Genomic DNA, 21,219 nt, shown 5'->3' on the forward strand with positions numbered 1-21,219 from the left:
CGGCACACTACGTGAGCTTCGCCTGCACGGAGACCAGCGGTGTCGCTCAATGCCGCTAGCCGGCTAGAGGACATCCTCATCGGCTAGGTGGAAAGCTAACGCTAGCTGTCCACCTGTCTAGCTGTGTGTACTTTGGCCACAGCCATCCCACCAATCCGTCCCAAAACGTCCCAGTTAGAGAGGTAATTCTGTAAACATTTTCTTTGTAAATCTTTACAATTATTACCCCAAAGAACCAAGCAGGCCTGCCTTGTTGCACAATTCAAATGCTTGTGTTTGTTATAGACAATCCAAGACTAGCACTGAAGTCTAACAACGAACAACTTATCAGGTTTAGATCAGGGAGGCCTACGTGTGGTGTCGAATACTTCGAAAAAAAAAGATTTGAAGTTGCCTGATGAAGTCGGAACAACTTGAAAAGTCTGGAAAGATTTAAGTGCCCAACTTGCTGACTTGACATCACGTGTCATAAATGGCGGGCATAACTAGATGTTTAATTAACGGTAAGAAACTTTTTATTAATCCACAAACTTTTGCCAGAGTATATTTTTTTATTTGGTATTGCTGTTAGTTTATCTGTAAAGTGTCTCGAGATAACTGTTGTTATGATTTGATACTATAAATAAAATTGAAATTGAAAATTGAAATTGAAAGTTGTTATCAAGTTGTCCATAAAAAGTGACCCAGACTAGTTAGAAAAGTCATATATTAACATCAGTACGATATTTGCTGCATGTCGTTCCCTCCTCTCTCTCTCTCTCTCTCTCTCTCTCTCCCCAGTACGGTATTTAACTCTTTATAACAAGTTTGGTACATTAGCTGAAGCAATGTTTTAGAATTTATTAGCATTTAACCTTGATTAACAAGTCATGGAACGTTAAATCTGACTTGATATTCATGTTAAATTCTAATAAAAAACTTGACTTACTAAACTTAGGTCACTCTGAGTAGTAACGGTCTACACATCTTCTTTGTAGCATCCATGTTTGTTGTTGTTTGGTTACAATCAACATTCAGATTTTCCAACTTCATAGCACAGGAAAAGACCGAAATCAGAAGAATAACTTCCAGTCTTGGTAAATGTACGGTTTCCCCACAGTGAAGGGATGCAATTTGGCGATGAGTAGTGGTATGACAATAGGCCAGAGCATTTGTGTATAGGACGAGGTGGTGACATGTCAGGCCACAGGGGTGAGCTGGTGAGGGTAATTGAACTGGGAACTGCCATGGTGGGCGGAGAAGAAGACGACTCCTGGGAAGAGGCATGTGGAGTAAATAGTCATGCACCTGGGGCAGACTGTACAGCATGTTATAAATTGGCTCCTGCGGGTTGTTAGCAATGTCCTGGAGTAAACCCTTGTGTCTGTGAGTATAGACATTGGGATTGGGCCCATTACATCTCTCCTGCCTCGTTGCTCAGGGATTATTTGATTCTACTGCCGACCGTAATCCTAAAAATATACAAAGATACAGGTGTCCTCCTCTCCCTGAGGAGATTTAGAACTTGTGCAGCCGCTTTGAATCATCCTGGGAATAATTAAGAAATGATATTCGTTCAGCAGTTTCCTGACCTCACTTTCCCTGAGTGAATCTATTAATATTGGATAGAAACAGGGCAGCAAGTGTGCTTTTCAAAATGTGAACCTCAAAAATAAAAATATGTTAAAAAGATGACCGCATTTTTTTTTTACTGTAAAGTATCAAAGGAAGGTTAAATTTAACTGGACAGCTGGGTAACTGGACTTGGTTAAAGCGCCCATATAATGCTCATTTTCAGGTTCATAACTGTATTTTAAGGTTGTACCAGAATAGGTTTACATGGTTTAATTTTCAAAAAACACCATATTATTGTTGTACTGCACAGCTCTCTCTCAATGCTGCAGATCCTCTTTTCACCTGGTTTCTGTTTTAGCTACAGAGTGAGACCTCTTTTCATCTTCTTCTTCTGTACTATCTTTGATTGCACTCACACATGCGCAGTAGCTCAGATGTAGATCATGTCAGCTAGCTAACTCTAGAGACAGTAAAAGAAAGCCGTTTCTCCAACTTTGGTCAGTTACAAGGCAGGATTAGCTGGGAGACTTCTAAATGAGGGCGCACATGTAAGTAGTTCTTTTGTAGATTATGGTGAACTTGTGTGTGTTGTAGCAGTGCTTTGCTATTGAGAACGACGTAGCATGCTAGCGTTAGCGTTAGTCGGCTAGCGCTAGCATTAGCCGGCTAACGCTAATGCTACGAGCTAACGGTTGTGGTTAGTTCACTGGGAGACTGAAGGCAGGACACATTCAGAAACCTGTATCTCACTCAAAACAGCATGGATGGATTTTTTTCAAAGTTTGTATGTGTGTGGAAGCACCAGAGACACAAAAGAACACCCCAAATCCCAGAGTTCATAATATGGGCACTTTAAGGTTCTTGAAGTTGTTACGTCTCTCATCCGAGGCCAATATTTGGCCATTTGGCCTCATGTGAGAAGGCCAAAGATGGTTGTTCAGACTTGTCCTGTCTGTGTCTGTGAAAAAGATCTATTGCAAAGTCCTCTCATAGAACTCATGTGTCCTAAGCTGCTCCCATGTGCTGCTGCCAGGATGACCTGGAGGTTCATGTTAATGACACTGGGAGAATGGCACAAACGGTTTTCAAAATAATTGTTGGCAGTTGGACAGTCAAACCTGCGTAAAAGAAACATAGCAGCACCTCGTTTCCCACGACTTATTAGAATAGACTGTTGATCTTTCGGTTGCCTCTCATCATGAAATTAGTTTGCTGTAGGTATCCACCTTACCCTGAAGAGTTTTCAGAGATGTACACATTGAACCTGTGTTTATCCTCAGCAGCTCTGAATCACCCTTAGAAGAAGAAATAAATAACTAGAACTGCAAGCAGTTATGACGGGGCCCAAGCCTCCTGGCGCCAGACGCCCCCGACCCGAGTCGCCCCCGACGACCCAGGGAACATGCGAAAGCGGGATCCAATGCTTAAAGGTGGGGAGGCAAACATTAGGAAATATCGAGAGGTGTGAACCGCAAGGTCTTTGGTACATTGCCATTTCAAATATCCCAATAATAATTGTTGTACAGTTTGAAACAGTAACAGGTTCTCTGAACACGAGGCCTGGCCCTCTCCTTCAGCTTGTCAGCTCACCTGGACTGACTCCCTGATCTGAGTTCCCGAGATTGGAAGTTGTTCTTCCGACTTTGGTGTGTTCACTTGCTCTCAAGTTGGAAAGTCGGAATGTTGATTTTAACCATAACAACAAACATGGACGCTACAAAGAAGATGTGTAAACTGTTACTACTCAGAGTTCAAACTCTAGGTTTCACAGAGTGACCTAGATTAGTAAGTACCGTAATTTATTAGCATTCAACACAACTATCATGTTGTGGTTGTCTGTTAAAGTTTTTCCTGTTTTATTTTGTAGTCTCTGTTTCTCCCTTGTCATGTCTTGTTCTACTTTCTTCCTTGTGTTGTGTTTCTTCCTTGTGTTGTGTTTCTTCCTTGTGTTTTCCCGCCTTTGTGATTGTCCCTGATGTGTTTCACCTGTTCCTGAGCCCTCGTGTCACCTGTACCTTGTTTCACAACACATCTTTGTTGGTAAGAAGGACAAGACCCTCCGCCCTTGTATTGATTTTAGGGGATTGAATGACATCACCATAAAGAACCGGTACCCACTCCCCTTAATATCTTCTGCATTTGAACTGCTCCAAGGTGCCAAGATATTTACCATGTTGGATCTCAGAAATGCTTACCACTTAGTGAGGATTCGCGAAGGAGATGAATGGAAGACAGCATTTAACACCCGCAGTGGGCATTACGAATACCTGGTTATGCCTTTGAGCCTTGCTAAGGTCCCTGCTGTTTTCCAGGCCCTGGTGAATGATGTGTTGAGGGAGATGCTCAATGTGTCTGTTTTTGTGTATCTGGACGATATCCTTATATTCTCCTCAGATCTTGACTCACACATCCACCACGGCTCCTCGACAACCAGCTGTTTGTCAAAGCTGAGAAATGTGAGTTTCAGGTCCCGACTGTTTCAATCCTTGGCTACGTGGTGGCGGAGGGGAAGGACAAGATGGACCCTGATAAGGTGCGAGCGGTGAAGGATTGGCCAACTCCCACACGCCGGAAGCAAGTTCAACGTTTTCTGGGGTTTGCTAATTTCTATAGAAAATTCATAAGAAGCTTCAGTACTGTTGTTGCCCCTTTGCTTCTCACCTCAACCATTAAAAATCCCTACTGCCACTGATTAACATGTTTCTTTCAGACTGGGGACTCTGGAACGATGAGGCCTGTTATCAGCAGAGGCCCTACATGTGTGCAGTGAGTCTAGTAGTTCAGAGAGAACCTGAAGCGCAGCAGTTGGACCAGTCTGGTTAACCACTGCAAGCTTTTACATTTACTGCAATAAATATTCAGCATCAGAAAACATGTTGATGGTTCCTGTTCCTGTTTCTTTTCCTGACACTGCCACTGATCCATCTGTCCTCATGTCATCATTAGGGATGTCTGTATTTACAACCAGAGCTAGTTTGTGATCCTTGTCTCTAGAAAGGCCTTAAAACACACGAACTAAAACAGAAAAAATGTTAACTCTTGTTCTAAAATTGTACTAAAAAGCATGTTCATTTGCAGAAACATGTCAAACTAGACAATTAATATGGCCCGGTTTTATACATGTGAATATTTCTGTGTGTAGGTACTTTTCAAGTTTTGGCCGTACGCCATTTTCTGGTATGAAAGCTTTTATACATGAGGCCCCTGGAATCCATTGGTACCTGGTATGTAATGGTAGCTTGTCAGGAACATTTCCGGGTTCGCCTAGTTGGCTACTAGACTAGTAGTTTTGTTTGAATTCACAATGATAACCATGTGTTCCCCCTGTTTAGAACGGCGACTCTAGGTGAGCCTCAGTCTGACATGCGAGGGGTACCAAGTTTATTGACAAGTGACGCCAATGATGAAACAAAATGACGCAGAATGAGAATGTGTTGTGTATATACTAGGTATTAAAGTATTAAGAGCAGAGATGGGAAGTAACGAAGTACAAATACTTCGTTACTGTACTTAAGTAGATTTTAGGATATTTCTACTTTACTTTACTATTTTTTTTTGTGGCGACTTTTTACTTTTACTCCTTACATTTTAACACAAATATCGGTACTTTCTACTCCTTACATTTTTAAAATTGGCTCGTTACTTTAGTTTTGTACAAGAGGTCGCGTAATGCCGGGAGAATAAGCGGACACGCGCCTCACACCGCAATGGCGCGTCGCGCACACAGAAAAGAGTGAGAGAAAAAGAAAGAGAGACTGCTGTCCGAAGGATAATCAGTTGAGATGGTGTGTATGCGTCCTTGAGAACTGTAAAGTCGTATAACTTATGTTGTCAGTTCATTTAAGCCTGTTGTTGTATTGGTCTATAGTTCATGTACAGTTAAAGTAGTTTAGCTAGTGATTTAGTTGTTTGTGTTCTTCACCTGTTAGCTAGGTTTCACGTTGCTTGTAAAGCATCAAAAAAGAGAAGTTGTCTCTGTCGCGTGTTTACAGACACACCTGGGCGAAGTTTGAAACCAGCATCAGCTTTAAATACGGTCCTAATCTAGTCCTCACTAACAAGTTTCAAATAATTTCACTGGAGTTACCGTTATTATTTTTCGCGATCAATACCGAATTCAATCTAATTGGATGGGAATATACTGTAGACTACGTTGCATGTAACGCACCACTACAAGACGGACTCGACAAATTCGGGCCGCATTCTGCATTCATTTGGCGCGCAAATAATTGCAGCTTGATGGGGTGACGCGGTTAGCACTAGTAGTATGGACGGCGACATGATTGAAAATGAAGAAAACAGAGATCCCAGAGATTAGGCAGACAAGCAGCAAGACATTCCCAATCATCCCTGGCCTTATCTGAGAGAGATGTTTGAGATAGGCTAGGAGGCATCAAGTATGACTCCTGGCCAATGTGCTGTGTAACTCTAAAAGTATGGGGAACTTCTTAATTAATCTATGTTTAGTAATTAATATTGTATCCTTTATTTTCTTTCTATATTTGAGCACACACACACATACATATAGATTCCTTTAAATGTTAAGGGGACGATTAAAAAAGAGAAACTGGATCTGTGAATTCTCACAGAATCACAATTGAATTCATATCTTGCTACTCAGTCAGAATCTTATTAAGCTGGGGGGCTCCAGCTTAATAAGATTCTGACTGAGTAGTCTCTGTCACAATAATCCAGGTAGCTTTGCATAAAAAGTGGTCATTCGCAAGGCTACTTTTACTTTTATACTTTAAGTACATTTCAAAGCCTGTACTTTGTTACTTTTACTTAAGTAAAGAGGTTAAATCAGTACTTCTACTTTTACCAGAGTATTTTTTAACACAAGTATCTGTACTTCTACTTAAGTACGGGAAGTGAGTACTTTTGCCATCTCTGATTAAGAGAAATGTAGACTCCGAGAATATAGGTGGTTGCTGGAGCGGACGCTATGAAATGCTATATGAATAGCAGCAGCGGAGAGAGAAGTACTAGCCAAGGTCAACAAAGCTTTCATGTGAGTTATGTGAAGAAGTCACTCCCACAAGGAAGCACCAATCACAGTACAGCAGGGAATGAGGAAATTACTGCAGTTGATGGTTAGTTGTGAAATCCATCTTTAAAAGCAAACTCACAAAACTGAAGGCTCCAGAAGGAAAAATATTTGGCCAGTGAAGTTGCAACTTCAGGAAAAGTCATGGGGGTATTAGAACTGTGTCTCCAGTCCTCCAACTCTATCTCCCTGATGGGGGGTCTGCTGGTCCTGCTACTCGTCTACCTCGTCTGCTCCTCCAGCTTCAGCTCCAGGGAAGACAGAAAAGAACCTCCAGGACCAAAACCATTTCCCCTAATCGGGAACCTGCTGCAGCTTGACATTAAGAGACCCTACAACACATTACTGAAGGTGAGAAGATGACTGATAACAATTGATTTTCTTTTAGGGTGATTTGTTGTGTGTGTGCTCTCCAGGCAGCCACAATGAGTATGTTTACACCAATATTCCACTATTATTCTGAATATGACAATGTTCCGAATTTGATACAGGTCATGTAAACACGTGTTCACACGGTCCAACAAGTCCACCACCGCTGGTAAACTTAGAAAAAAAAAATATTTTTTGCACGGCTACATGGAAATGTAAATATTACTTGAATATTCACTTTCATTAGCCATGTATAAAGTCGGAATATTGTCTTTTACGGAATTAGGGCAAAACCGGAACGTTATGTGCATGTAAACAGTAGAGATGCACCGATTGACCAACCGGTGACCGGAATTGGCCGATTTTCACGTGACCAGCCAGTCTGACATATGACGATTTTATGCCGGTCAAATGCACTTGGGCGGCGCATGATTACATCGCGCAACATCAGCGCACCGCCGCTCAATCAGCTGTTTATGAAATGTCATAAAGTCGTAATTATACACTGCTCTGCAGAGCCGTCTGCTCTACTGATCTCAGGTGAACGGTTAGCCGCTCTCTCTCTCCTCTCTGAGGCTGAACAACTGGAACATGAAAATCGCACTCACGTGGGTCCCATGAAATATGACAGAGCAGTTTATCGGAAAATAGTGTTGGCTACCGTGACTTTGATGAATTTACTGTTTATCAGACCCCAGATGAGACAAGAAGCTAACGTTAGCAAACGCTGCGGTCCCTCTGCCGCCCCCACTGCAAAAAAAAAAAAAAAAAGAGAGACGCTGTATTCATCCGACACGTTGTATTACCGTTACTGTTTAAAACACTTTCCTCGTTAGTGGGGATGCATACCGCTCAAAACCAACCTTAAAAACATAGTAATCTTCCCCCAGCGTTAAGTTTGTTGCTAAACTATGTGTAAAATGAGCGGTGACGTTTATGTTTTCAGGTAACGTTACTGTTGACGTTCAAACAGGCCTGTGTGTGTTTTGAGAAATATCTTTATACTGCAAAGCTATATTTATTTTATTTTTATTTATTTATATATATATAACTGTATGTGATGAAATGCAGCTCCACACTACTGTTGCTCCTACACATCAGAGGCAGCCAGGTGGATTACAGGGGTCTTTATTACACCGTATCTTCCTTATTGCTCACTGCGCTTCCCGCATCACTCTGTGTGATTTCATAACTGGATGTGATCGTATAGTGGATATTACCTGATATATTCTAATACATTACAATGCCTTAGACTACATTGTATTCACATTTGCACAATCAAATATATCTCCATATGTACTGACATTATATTGGTGAAAACACCACCCAGTAATCCATTTTATAATATAAGAAAAAGGCAGAAAAACCCATTCGCCATTTAACATGAGGTGAGCATAAACACAGCACAGGTATATGTCATACACACCTAATCAACAGGCTGCTTCACTAACTATGAGCTAGCCAAACTAGCGTGAGCTACTTAACAGTTAGAAAGAGCTGCTCATGCGGACGAACAATAATTGCAATGAAACATCATGAAAACTAACACAGAAATGCATAGGATATTACCTGTAACACAGTACAGCAGTGGTATGTCAATCGCATTGGTCTCAGGATAACAGTCTAAACAAAACACGGAACAGATGCAAATGATTATGCTAGGCTAACACTGACAATGTACGTTTCAGTAAGTCTCTAAAATATCATTTTAAAGACTAGATAGCTTATAGTCTGGGCTCAAGACAGTTAGCTAACGTCAATATATGTACATTACATTGTAAAATACAAAGTATGAACATTTGAAATCTCACAAAATTATTAATTATCCCGGACCGCGCGGGAGCGTGTCCTACTTCGCGCTTCCCGCATCACTCTGTGTAGTTCCGTAAACACAATGTCATAACTACCACCGTGCCAATAGGTGGCATTGTTGCCCCGCTTTTGCCATAATTAAACCAAGTATATTCTACTCCGTTACATACACCCCCCTTAAATTATGCCAAATAGGGGCAACACATACAATGAGCAAAACTACAGAGAAAAAAACAAATAAATAAACTGTGGATTTCGGGCACTGACGTACGAAAAAGTCAATGTTAGAAATTCTTCCTTAAGAAGTGTGTAAAGACAGGATGGCACCAAAACCCATACTTATCACAGACAAACAAAGATGCCATTTACATCTCACATACTTGTACATATCTTTGCCCTATTAGTGTAGAGAATCTCATACTCCCAAATCATAAACCAAAACAGACTGATAAATAAATAAACAAAAGGGTGCGACTTGTCACCAAATCTCAACATTTGCACTTCACACACATTGGCGCTGCAATGACACTTAACGCAGACCCCAATATAGGTTCAATATTCCCCACAAATCTCTGGTTTGCCATCTCACAAACAAGCCTATTTGGAGGCTTAACGCTCCTCCCAAATCTTGTGAAAACTGAAGGGGCTTGTGTGGTCTGTGGATATGTGCAAACAACCTCCTCTAGCTCAACCTCAACTGCAGTGAGAGGGTCACTTATGACTACAGGTTCATTGACAAGCAAGTGTGTTGTGTCGTGTACCGGGTCTGATGATGAATCAGTGTGTGCATGAGTGATGTGGACATGTTCAGAATCATCAGGAACACTGTCTGGCGACTCATCCAATTGGTCCCCATCCATGACATCCACCATTAAGGCATCGTCAAGGCCATCACCTCCAGGAACATTCTCTGCTTCCACTTGGGCTGGCGATTGCATGAGCCAGTTCATGGTGCGTACTCGAGTATCCTCCTCGTTATCCATGACGGAGCTCTGAGCACTCCTGTGCAAGCTCTGAGCATTCCTGTGTGACGCATCAGACCGTGACTCTCCAGAGGCTGCTTGGTTTCCATCTTGCTCAGGAAAAGCCAGAAAGTCAACTGGGAGCAGCATGTTCCTGTGCACAACCTTCTCTTTTCCTGTGACGCTATCTCGGATCCTGTACACGTTAATTCCGGATCTCACTGACACCACATCAAAAGGGGTTGAATCCCACCGGTCTGCAACCTTCTTCTTGCCTTTCTCACCTCGATTGGCTAGCAGCACCCTGTCACCCACAGTCAACGGCGATCCTCTGACCCTGCAATTGTAGATCTCTGCGTGACGGTCTTGCTCGCCAAGGGCATGCTGCTGAGCAATCCGCGCAGCCTCAGAGAGATCTCTCCTCAGATGGTGTACAAACTCATGGTGGCTGACGACGTCAGCATCCTCCAGGACATGATGGAACATGACATCGACAGGCAAGCGCGGGATCCGCCCAAAGATCAAGTAAAACGGCACAAAGCCTGTGGTCTCATGCACCGTGCAGTTATAGCAGAAGGTCAACATCTGGAGCATCTGCGGCCACTTGGATTTGCACTTTGGGGGAAGAGTCCGTATCATGCCCCCAAGGGTTCTGTTAAATCTTTCTGTGATGCCGTTGCCCATGGGATGATATGGTGTTGTATGGGACTTATGCACACCCGCCATCTCAAGTAGATCTTTGATGAGCCTGCTCTCAAAGTTGGCCCCCTGATCTGAATGGATCCTTTTGGGGAACCCGTAGATGCAGAAAAACTTAATAATTCTTCTTAATAACTCCCATAAGCAGCGGGCAACTTGTTTCGCAGATTGGTTTCTACAGGGAAAGGCGAGAGCCAGCTTGGAGAAATGGTCCGTAACAACAAGGACATCAGTAGTCTTCTTATCACTTGACTCCGCTGTCCAAAAATCAATGCACACTAGCTCCATAGGAGCTGAAGTGCGAATGATCTCAAGAGGGGCTCGAGCAGCTGGTTCAGGAGTCTTCCCTAAGATGCACCTCTGGCAGTGCTTCACATGCCTCACAATATCCTTCTCCATGCCTGTCCAGAAGAATCGTGCACTGGCCAGAGAGAGAGTCCTCGAACGGCCCTAGTGACCAGCTGCATCATGAACACTGTGCAGGACTTGTTGTTTCAGAGACTCTGGTATGACAAACTGAAAGATCTTTCTGTTCATGCGACGGTCACTCTTCACTCTGTAGAGAATTCCATTGCGCACCTTCAGCTTCTCCCAGTGCCTCAACAGCCTGAGTACACAGCCCGACTCTGTCGCCCGTTCATGTGCGTTCGGCCTTCTATGCTGCTCAACATAGAAGAGAACTCTGCTCACTGCAGCATCCTGCTGCTGTAGATTGGTCAACTGACTGAGCGGGAGGACAATGGACGGGTCTTCCTCAGGCAGTTGCAGCGACTTAGGGCTTGCGCCAGACATTTGAGAGACACCACCAGCGCGATGGACATCCAAGACTGCCGACACTTCCTCAGCGCAGATGGCACCTCTAGATGGCGGACAGAAATGTTGTTCTGGACCAAGGTCTCCATCAGCATGGCTTTCAGCGGTTTGGACAGCTTGACAGTTGGTGGTCAGTTGGAAGGCATCCTGTACTGTCCCAGTAACAACTCCATTGACCTCATCCAACAAAGACAGATAAGGTTCTTTCACCAGGCGATGGCTTACGCTGGACCGGACAAAAGGCTCACGGCTCAGGGCATCAGCGACGGTGTTCTTCGGCCCTGGGACATACTTCAGGTCAAACCATCTTTGTTCGCATGCATCCAGCCTGGGCTTTGTTAGAATGTAGGTTAAGGGGTTGTTGTCAGACCATGCAGTGAAATGCCTTCCCTTGAGCCAGTTGGAGAACTTGTCACAAATGGCCCACTTCAAAGCGAGAAATTCTAGCCTGTGAGCCGGGTAGTTCAACTGAGCCCGTGACAGTGTTTTGCTGGCGAAGGCGACCGGCCTCGCAATTGTCTCACCAGGCTGAAGCTGGGAAAGAACAGCTCCAATCCCATCAAAAGAAGTGTCCACAGCAAGAATTAAGGGCTTTCCGAAGTCAGGATGGGCCAAGGTCACACTGTCCGATAGATCGTGCTTCAAAGTGTCAAAAGCACCCTGACACTCGGTTGTCCAATCCTCTGCCGACAGCTTCACATGACCAGAGAGCTTATTTCTGGGCTTCCTCCCTCGTTGGGCTTTCCCCCCCAGTACTTTGTTCTGAGAGGAGCTTGAAAAGGGGCCTGGCTTTGGGGGAGCAATCTTCGATGAAATGCTGATAGTACAGCACCATCCCCAAGAAGGACCGAATCTTCTTCTGCGAAGGAGTGACACCGTCACTGTCCATCAGGTCAGACACTTGCACCCGGCTAATGGCCTCAACCTTGCCAGGATCCGTCTGCACTCCTGACTCAGAAATGACATGGCCGAGGAACTTTACAGATCTCCGCAGAAAGTGACACTTTTTCGGTGCCAACTTGACGTTATGGTTCCTCAAGCGAGAGAACATATCTCCAGACGTTCAATTGCTATCTGCTCAGTTGGGCCAAAGACCATGAGATCATCCAAGTAACACAAGAGGCTGGTGAAATTCTCATCTCCGAAGATGGAGAGCATCATTCGCATGAATGTAGCTGGACTGTTAGACAGACCTTCAGGCATCCGGTTGTACTCATGCAGGCCAAAAGGGGAAGAAAAGGCAGTGTACCGTTTGTGGTCTTCGTGCAGAGGCACATGGTAAAATCCAGAGGTAAGATCCATGGTGGAGAAGAAGACATTTCCCCCGAGTGCAGCGAGAGCATCAGCCTGATGAGGCAGAGGGTGTGCATCTTTCACTGTCCTCGCATTGAGCCACCTGAAGTCTGTGCAGAAGCGCAGGTCCCCATTTTTCTTCCAGACGAAAACCAGTGGTGATGCGTACTCGCTGTAGGATTTACGATGATGCCTTTTTCTTCCATGTCATTGAGAGCTGTTCTTAGCTTCTCATAGTGGCTTGCCGGCACTCTGCGGTAAGGCAGGCGGAATGGCCTCTCATCCACCAGATGTATCTTGTGCACAAAGTCAGGGCCTCTCCATAGTCCATCTTGTGCGTGAGAAAATTGACTCATGTCTCTCAATGATCTGTGAAAGTTTGTCTATCCACACGTCAGAGACAGCACACGCATCCAAGTCCAGATCTTGTAGGTCAAGCTCGTCTAATGCCCTTCTGACATCCTCCCTGGTCCTTGTCATCGTGGCATCAGTCAGGGATTGAGAGTGGACTTGGATGTGGCCAGGCTGAGACATATCCTCCACAGCGATGCAGGGAAACACATCTGCCAGCTTAGTGTTTCGCCTCAGCACTATGGGCTCACTGGAAGGGTTGATGACCTTCATGGGCAGCCATCGATCGCCCCACATTGGTGTAACGAGTCTACCAACCAGTACTTTCCTGGATCTGCATCTTGATTGAGTTGGTTCGACTATCACTGCACTGCCAACTGACATTGGGGCTGAAGCAGGAAGCTTACCCCACACAAGATGTTCACTTCGTGGCTGTAGCGTCACACACTGTTGTAACTTCAGTGTGCCAACCTTGTCCGGCACTGTTTCGCCTCTCCATCTCTCTGGTTGGAAAGAAGAAGAGAAGCGATGACAGTCTTCATCAGAAACACTGCTGGGCTCTGACATGAGTCGCCAATAGCTGTCAGTCTTCCTCATCAGTTGAAGAATCTTCTTGATGGCGTTGCTGCCCAGGATAACATCGTCAGTCTGACCAGGCACCACAAACATAGGAACAACCATCTTGCAATCATACACCACTACTTCCACATCACATACTGCTGAAGGCGTGACCTGGTGACCACCACATCCAATAATGACGACATCATCTGCAGAGCAACGTCTCATGTCTGGATTATGCTGCAAGAGGCGCATTACAGCTGCATCGTGCATCCTGTCGAGCCGCTGTCAATCATCGCCTTCAGAGCAACATTTCCTGCAGTGACAGTGGTATAGAACAAACTGTCTGACTTCTGGATTCTTTGTGTGTCTTGAAATATAACAGTTTTGCCTGGGGCTGCTGCGGAACTGAATGACTCGAACACTGACTCAAAATCATCCATATCACTACTGGGAGGTACACTAATAGGATCTGCACCGTCCTCCCCTGGATGCAGACCCACTAGTTTTCCCAACTGTGCAGATGTGGCGGACATTGTCTGTACAGGGCAGCTGCGTCTGGAGTGATCAGGTGAATAGCACTGAAAGCAGAGTTTCTTGTCACGGCAATGAGTGAGAGCAGAGTGGGCAGCATCACCGCAGACAGCACATGGCAGGTTATTCAGACCCTCAATCCTGGGGGTTTCAACCTAGGCCTGCGGGAGGTTCGGCCCTATTCGAGCAGATCTCTGGTAGAACTTTCTCCAGCATGGTGATGACACACGTTCAAGAGCAGCAAGGGTCTGTCGTCTTGGCCTGTGAGAGTCTGAAGAGTCAGGTGGAGGTACCGCAGTGTGAAACGTTCGACTTTGTTTCAGTACATTCTCACTGGGCTTCCTACTCACAGCAGCAGTAGCAGGATTCCTCGAACCCATCTCTGAGTGAGTGCGCATCCAGCAGTCCTGGACCTCCACCGCGAACCACTTGTCAATTGTCTTTGACCTGATTGTTATGGCGAGCGCTTTTTGGAGGGACAGTTCTTGAGCTAAACAGCGTCACTTCTAGGCTCGGGCAGTCCAGTTCCTTGCCTTGCTCTTTGAGGCGATCAACGCTCCGCGTCGCAGCCTGGTTGAGCCTCAGCCAGTAATTAGTAAGCATCCTCATTACTCCTCGGCAGTGTAGTGTAAAAGTCTGCTAGGGGAGAGGTGAACCGGGGACAGCAGCAAAATGTTTACGGAGAAGACCATAGATGGCGTCTGGGTTCCGGGGTCACATCAATGCCACTGTTCCTCATTCAGACTTAACAACATCTTTAGCCCTACCCCTGAGATGGATGAGTATTTCCTCCGCTTGTTGCTCCGTTCTGACATCCATCCTCTTCACGTAGTTCTTCATCAGGTCCTCCCACTCATGCACATCTACAGTGTCCGTGCCATCCCCTTTGAAGGTTGGAGGCTCATTCACCTTCCTGTGAGGCACTAGCTGTACTCGTGACAGGTCCAGACTCTGTGTGGATGTGTTAGTGGGCGTGTCATGTGGAACTGAAGTGCTCGGTGTGGGTACACTATGTGTTGGGCTGAGGCGTGCCACTATACTATCTGCTAGCTGCTGACCAACATGTGTTATTATCTCACTCATCTGACTGACTACATCAGGTGACTGCAAGATAGGTTGTGGTGTGGTGGTGACACCCACACCACCGTGCCAATAGGTGGCATTGTTGCCCCGCTTTTGCCATAATTAAACAGGGTATATTCTACTCTGTTACACACATATATATATATATATATATATATAATTAGTTGGATTTTGGATGTGAAAAGAAGGAAAAGGTCCTTCCATAACATTGCACTTTAGATGTGTGTGAATTTCCCACGCCAGTAGTAATTTATATTGTTCTATTTTATAGTGATCGATTATCTGTTGAAAAAATGTTCTATTAAAGAAAAGATAGAAAATAAATATTTGTGTGTGCTGTAAAGTGGTTAGAAAATATGAAATCGGAATCAGCTAAAATCGGTATCGGCAGTTCAAACTCAATGAAAAATCGGAAATCGGAATCGGCTTAGAAAGTTGAAATCTGTAGTAAACAGTCATTGTTACATTGACTTTTCTACCACGTTGTCTTCTTTTTAAAATGTGTTTGTTTTATAGTAAATACATCATGACATTATTCCCCTGTTCTTAGCTTTCCAAGACATATGGATAAGTGTTCACTGTGTATTTGGGACCCCAAAAAGTGGTGGTCCTGGCTGGGTGCAAGACGGTGAAGGAGGCACTTGTCAACTACGCTGATGAATTTGGTGAAAGAGATCCAATGTTAATAATGCACGAATCTAATCAAGGCCATGGTAAGGAAAGAAAAGAGCTTTTTTCGAAATTCCTTGTTTGTTTTCCAGCAAATGTTTATTGTCTTTAGGGCTGCATCCTCTTAGTTGACTAACCGTTTGTGTTGGTCTCAGTTGATTAAGATTTCTTTTGTCAACATTTTTTATGCCTTTTTCATGCTGAATGATTTTATTTTCTAGAAATGTATGAGCACATCTTTGGTAAACAAGATTTAAAGTGGTGCTTTTGCGTGATTCTTTGTTTAACAGATCTGTCGATTAAATAAAAATATAAAAATTAAGTTACAAATATGTTTAATCTCAGGGGTTTTATGGGCCAATGGTGATTCGTGGAAAGAGATGAGGCGCTTTGCTCTGACTAACCTGAGAGACTTTGGGATGGGCAAGAAGGCGAGTGAGGACAAAATCATTGAGGAATGTGAACACCTCATTGAAGTGTTTAAGAAATTTAAAGGTAAGTGTCTTAATATAACCTACTGCATGTTGAACATCGTTTCATCAATCCTTGTTTTTGTAAAACAATCCGATCACAATTGTTTGGTGATTTGTATCTTATCATCCACTGGCTTGACCTTTGTAAGTTGACTCTTAAAGCAGTTACAAGTGCTGAGAGATAGTGACACATAGGGTTCAGTTCCACAATGTTCTAAATGTTTTATGAGACAAGAATATATACATTTTCTAATAATCGCTCGATTCACTTTGATGATGTGAGAGCTGATAGATAAGAAGAGCCCAGTCTCACTGAAAAGCGTAGAACTACCACGGGTTTCTACCTGTGAAATACGTGCAATGTGTACGCGAAATTGAAATAGTGCGTACAGCAGATACGCGGAGCGCTCCAATTACAGTAATGGAAACCACTGTGTTTATAGTATGAAAGGAGGTTGGTTGGGGTGGTGGATGGGTAAAACACAGGACTTTCACCCAGGAGACCGGGGTTTGCGTCCGTGTTTGGCGATTTTATGCCGTTTTTTAGCGTGTTTATGTGGCGCGTTTTGGCGACTTTGTAGTGTTTTTTTGTTAAGCCATTTTTTTCCCAATGTTTCTTCCCAAAACCCAACCGTTTTTTTTTTTTTTTTTGTGATTTTCTTGTGTTATTAAAGCCTTTCCCTGCATTCTTTGTCTAAACCCAACCATATCTATGTTTTTGTGTGTGATGCTGTTCTCGCGATAACACACAACGTGGTGACGCGAGCTGCGTGCATATAAAACGCACCGGTCCCCATGACTTCAATTGTAGCGCTCCGCGTATGTAATGCACGTAGAATTTCACTTTCGCGTACACATTGCACGGTAGAAACCCGTGTTATTTGTACGCTTTCGAGTGAGATCGGGTTGATAAGAAAGGGGCAACAGGGAAAAGAAGGATTGGTTCAAGGTTGGTTCTGATTTGATGAGAGAGGCTTTGTTCAATTATCACAAAATGGCACGTAACATATTTCCAACACTCATGATTTGGAATTTTTTCCTGTTTCCCTTGTTACAGGTGAAGCTTTTGATACGACCCAACCAATGAACTATGCAGTCTCTAATATTATCTGCTCCATTGTTTATGGCATCAGATTTGAATATGATGATCCAGAGTTTACATCCCTGGTAGATCGAACAAACAGATACATTCAACTTGTGGGCTCCCCGTCAGTACAGGTGACATTTCATTTATTTATTCAGCTTAGACTTTTTTAAGCATTGTGATTTTCAAATAGGCCTACATAATATAACTGAACTGAATTGAAGAAATAATGGGATTCTTTACTTGCCTTTTACAAACTTTTTGTACATACTGATGCATCTATATTTTTGTTAACAGTTGTATAACATGTTTCCATGGATCAGTAAATGGTTTGGTGGGAAGAAGGAAATTGAGACGATATTTGCTGCAAACAAGAAACATAACTTAAGGCTGTTCAGTCGTTTGAAAGAGACCCTCAATCCACAGATGTGCAGAGGCTTTGTGGACGCCTTTCTGGTCCGAAAGCAAAACCTGGAGGTTGGGAAGCTTATCACTATTAATAATTCAGATATTTATTCCTCACTTTTAACTCTTTATTTTTTTAACTAATATTTTCTATCTGTTCTGTTACTTATCCATTTGAGCATGGGATAGTATTGCTATGTTATCTCTACTGCTTTCTTGCTGTTACCATGTTATGGTATTTTAGTTATTTTAGCACTTTGGTCAACTCAGGTTGGATTTAAATTTGCTTTATGAATAGGGATGGGTTTTAAAAATATTTGTTTTTCCTTTAATCCAATATCGATTCAGAATCCAGAATCGATCTATGTCTGTATTATAAATTCCTAAAAGACCTAAAGAATCCATTTGTACCAACTATGTTAGCTGTAGAGTCTGTAGATCTGCACTTTATGTCAAGTCAAGTCATTTTATTTGTATAGCACATTTAAACGAACAACTGTTGACCCAAAGTGCTTTACAGGAAAAACAGGGAAGGCAGAGACAATATGCCTTAAAAATACATAATCGCATGTGCGAGGCACCATGACTAAAAATAGGCAAAGAAAGAATTAACAATGCAACATAGAATAAAATAACAAAGGAACAATGTTTGTAAAAAAAAAAAAAACAGGAATCAAGGAGAGTTAAAAGCAAGAGAGTAAAAATGCGTCTTCAGATTTGATTTAAAACTAGCAATTGTATTACATGATTTGATATGGGGTGGGAGGGAATTCCAGTGTTTGGGGGCTACTACAGAGAAGGCTCGGTCCCCTTTGGTTTTTAGTCGTGTCCGGGGGATGACGAGGAGTTGTTGGGTTGTGGACCTGAGTGCCCTGGCAGCAGAGTAAGTAGACAGGAGAGCTGAAATATATGGAGGCGCTTGACCATGGAGTGCTTTAAAAACAAAAAGTAAAACTTTAAAATTGATTCTGAATTTCACTTTATGGACTTCCTGCAGACCACAAATCGTTTTCAAATGCACAAAGATTGGGTATTTTCAAAAGCAATTTGTTTTTGGGATAATGGTCTGTCGGTTCAAAGGCAAATTTTTCAGACTATTGGTTTCGCAATAATGGGCCATCAGAACAATGGGATGTCCCAGATGCGTAGATGATCAAGCTATGATGTCTCTGTCTATCTACCTTACCTGGCCAACAGTAAGGGAATGAAAGGAAAGTGCAACCCACACCAGCATCACTACTACCACTTTAAAAAAAAATCCCTCATTTGTAACAAAGTTTTGGATCAGATTTGACTATATAACTGGACCAATTTATGTTTACCTGCAGGAATCTGGGATTGCTAACAGTTACTTCAACGAACGCAACCTTATGCAGACAGTTATTAATCTTTTTGGGGCTGGCACTGACACAACAGCAGCTACTCTGAGATGGGGACTTCTGTTCATGGCCAAGAATCCAAAAATACAAGGTAAGAAACTTAAAGGCAGGGTTGGTAATGTTGAAAAGCTAGCAAGATTTGAAAGTAGCAAATAAGGTTACCAAATCGTCTTCATGAAATAACTAAAACTTTACCTCTCTCAGACCAGGTCCAGGAGGAGCTGAGCAGGGAGATAGGAAGTCGTCAAGTGCAGGTTGAGGACAGGAAGAACATGCCCTTCACAGACGCTGTCATCCATGAGACACAGAGACTGGCCAACATGGCCCCAATAGCAGTGCCTCACAAAACAAGACAAGACATCACCTTCCAGGGTCACTTCATTAAGAAGGTCAGACTGAATAAAACACCTAGCAGTGTTTCACCTATAAGGGTACGAGCCTGGTAGGCAGCCAGGCCAACAGGAACCACTGCCAGGCCCCCCCAAAAAAAACTTTATCACGATGATACGATATTATTGCGATTTTAAAAATACTGCGATATTCTGCGATATATTGGAATTCATTACACTTTTTCCAACTTCATATTATGTCTCCAAAGCAAAACTTTGTCAACATCTTTGTTATCTAAAAAAAAGTAGCCATCGTTAACTATGCTAAAGCAGCTAACAGAGCTAATAGCATGTAAACAACTGTGGGATTTGTGAGAAAGTCGTTAAAAGACTGAAAGAGATACGAGTGCTTGAGGTTTAAATGTAAAGTGGATAATGAGCTGCTGTAATGAAGAATATGACAGAATTAACTGCGTCGAGCTACCCGAGCAAGATGCCATCAGCAAAACATAAGCACTGTCAACCGGAAACGATGCAATACGCCGTTCAAACAAGTACCGTTTGGTCCTTCGTATACAGTAGCTGCATCTTCAGGAAACAAAATGTGACAATAATTTAAGATGTAGCAATTCCTTTCTGTGCTTTGTGACTTTTTTTATGTAGTTTAAAAATATTATTGCTCATAGAGAATGTTTTCTGTATTGTCCACAGGGGACCACGGTATATCCTCTCTTGACATCTGTCCTGCATGATGAGAGTGAGTGGGAGAGACCACACAGCTTTTATCCTGCTCACTTCCTGGACAAAGACGGGAGGTTTGTCAAGCGGGACGCCTTCATGCCTTTTTCTGCAGGTTGGTGAATTTAGCCATATCACTTCTAGGTGTTCATTTACTTGCAGATGAGATAAACATTTTCCTTTGTTCTCTCTCTCACAGGTCGGAGGATTTGTCTCGGAGAGAGTCTGGCCAGGATGGAGCTCTTCATCTTCTTCACCAGCCTCCTGCAGCACTTTCGTTTCACTCCTCCTCCTGGAGTTTCAGAGGATGAACTGGATCTGACTACACGTGTGGGCTTCACCCTCAACCCTTCACCCCATAAACTGTGTGTCGTTTCCTGTATGTGAGCAGTAGGGCTCGAAAATGCTGCTTGGCCCACCTTTATGACTTCAAGAGAGTATATTTTCATTTGTACAGCATTATATTCCATGTAGTGCAACAACACTAAAAAAATCAAAGATTTGCAGATAAGTAACTAACTGCAGATCAGTAACCTGATGATGCACCAGATGATTTGTTACACAGAACCATCTGAGAAGCCATCATTGGAAACGGTTTGGAAAAGGGCAGGCACTTAAAAAAAATATATACCATATATATATACTCCATACACAATCTGTCTATATCATCTGCCGTTGTGTTTTAACGAACAGTCTCAGGCGTCACATACACCTAAACCACAGCCTGTAGATACCAGTAGCTCCATACCGGAAGCTGATTGGTTTGATAAGCTGGTAGTTGAGACACAAATCCATTACTTGAAGCCGGAAATGATGGAATTTCATGTGATCTTGTGATGCCGCGATTATCTAGCTGCATTCAAGGTCAGCCAATCAGACCAGGTCGATGGTATTCTCTACATCCATTGGCATCTCTGACTATCCTGCCATTAAAAGTTTACATGTATCCATATCACCCTTGCTGAGCCACATAAATACCTAAGAATTTTGCTTGACAGCAGACTGGAATTTAAGATTCATATTCAACATTTGAGCCAAAATATTGTTATCAAACCAGGCACGGCAAC

General features: G+C 43.2%; 1 pseudogene; it reads left to right on the forward strand.

Moving 5' to 3' along the window:
• Window positions 1–6,745: 6,745 nt before the first annotated feature.
• LOC120546907 lies at window positions 6,746–20,539 on the forward strand (annotated as a pseudogene).
• The last annotated feature ends 680 nt before the right edge of the window (window positions 20,540–21,219 follow it).

Source organism: Perca fluviatilis, chromosome 18 (assembly GCF_010015445.1).
Source record: "Perca fluviatilis chromosome 18, GENO_Pfluv_1.0, whole genome shotgun sequence".
NCBI classification, from domain to species: Eukaryota; Metazoa; Chordata; class Actinopteri; order Perciformes; family Percidae; genus Perca; species Perca fluviatilis.